Below are 2,464 nucleotides of genomic sequence, written 5' to 3' on the forward strand. Positions count from 1 at the left end.
TTCAGATCTAACGTACTATAGTGACTGGGTATAGATGACAAGGCCGGAATTGAACAGGGAGAGGCAGAAGATACCTACGTGATGCCTTAACCGGGATCTCCGGTACAAACTCATCCTCATCATCATCTTCGGAGGAACCTCTCTCGCTGCTATCCGCAACATACTCCTCGTCGAACTCCTCACCATCGACCTCCATGTCTTCCACTGGACTGGCAACATGAATTGGTGGTGGTGCGAGAGGTGGGTCATCCTGGATGAAGTCTGACGACCCAGATCCTCCACCACCACCGACATCTCCAACCTCCGTAGAAAGCTCCATCACTTGCTCTGCCACGATTCTCCCATAGATGTCAAACATCAGGCGCACATGCTCATCGCCATGGAGCCAAAACAGACGAAACCGAAATACTCTATTTTCCATCAGTGCTAGCAACCTATACCCCACTCTTCCAATCTCTTTTCTCCCACTCCCACCGACGCTACCCAATATCAGACTCTTCAATTCTGCCAATGAACTTACTGGCCAGGTACGTAACAAAATGGGATTCTCATACTCAAATGTTACATCATTATCATTATTTCTTATACGGCAATTTGGATACACATTTACAACCAAGAAACTATTACTACTAGACATTTTGGCTTATTTTCAGAAGCAATAGATAGCAAAGAAGTAGTAAAATATTTGTGGAAGATACAAAGAGTTGCATATCCTTTTATAGCCATTGAAAATTTGTCTTAACGTATCTCATTTACACTGTAAACGTTATAATGACCCACTTATCTTGTTTACACTGTAAACGAAATATACGCCTGCATTTATTCTCAGTCTTATCTCGTTTACAGTATAAACGAGATGCGTGTTTACTTATTTCGTTTATACTGTAAACGAGATAAGTGATATGATGCTTTTCGGTAAAAACGTTCGTAAATACTTATTTACGTAATGAGTAAAGTATCGTTTTTGTCCCCAACGTTTGGGGTAAGTCCTATCTGTGTCCCTAACGTTTAAATCGTCCTATTTGTATCCTTAACGTTTATAAAAGTGATTCAATGTTATCCTACTATCAATTATACTAACAAATCAGATTATATTTTTCAATTATTCTCACTTGAATGTATTCATTCTCAATTAGGTCCCACTTGGATGTCTTTGATTTTAATATTATACCCATTATTTGTGTTTAGATTCAATTATGTCCCTAAAAAAGTGAATTATGTAAATGTTGTAGAAATTAGTTTCAACATTTGATGAGTTATTTTTCGGAATAGATCATCGATTCTATCACAGACATTTGTATTCTAACTTCAAGAATAGATTTTTAAAACTCAAACTAAAGCGCTCATGATGTGTAATTGACGGCAGGATAACATTGAATCACTTTTACAAACGTTAGGGATACAAATAGGACGATTTAAACGTTAGGGACATAAATAAGATTTACCCCAAACGTTGGGGATAAAAACGATACTTTACTCTTACGTAATTAATATATTAATGATATTTATTTTATTCATTTAAAAAAAATTCCATCCAAATCCAATTATTAAAACTATTTTAAAAAATATATATTTAAAATATAATTATTTTTGTCATATTTTAAAAATTTATTTATAATTATTTTAACCATAACTATTTTAATCGATGGATAAACATTTTACGGTCATATTTGATTTGATCTGTGAACTGCCGGCAACTTCCATTGTTGACTCTCTCCATTGTATACCAAATACAAACTCACCGGCCTAGCAAACTTCTAGACTCGCCAAACCATTGCATCACACACGACTCAATCCAAAATACAAAACAACAAACACCACACAGTTCCAAAGTTACAATACATCAAACTACCTCCCATCTCAAATAAATATTCAATTACGTATTGTTGTTAGAAAATAAATTAAAGTTGTCACCGAAAACTTGTTTTTTATTTAAGTTAAATATATGAAACAAAATTATTCTTATTAGGTTTTCTTCTTTTCATATTTGTTTGTCCACTTATTATTCTCATTTTTTCCAATTTGTAGATTTTTTTTATTTATAGACATTTTGATATTATAGCTATGTCATGAAATGACTTATAAAAAGTTTAAACTATTGGATATAAGTATATAAAAAGTTATATATCTTAGCATGACAATAATATAAACACAATAAAAATTAAACGATAGTTATTGCTATCAAAGATAATTTTGTAACCATTTTTTAAAATTTTTAAGACTCTAATACATTAAATCATTTCTCTAATATACCACATGGAAGATCAAAATTTTTCAAACACAGTTTGATGCTAAGATATCAACTCTTTTCTAACCTACAACAACCAGTCAAAAATTAACAAAGATTAATGGTTAGGTTATTATAGTAGAAAGGGAAAGAAAACTCTTTTTGCAAACACTTATTTAAAAATGAAAGAAATAATTGTAGAAAACTCCAATATTTTGTCTTTAAATTTTTTAAAAA

The sequence above is a fragment of the Arachis ipaensis genome, chromosome B04, assembly GCF_000816755.2.
Source record: "Arachis ipaensis cultivar K30076 chromosome B04, Araip1.1, whole genome shotgun sequence".
In the NCBI taxonomy this organism is placed as follows: domain Eukaryota; kingdom Viridiplantae; phylum Streptophyta; class Magnoliopsida; order Fabales; family Fabaceae; genus Arachis; species Arachis ipaensis.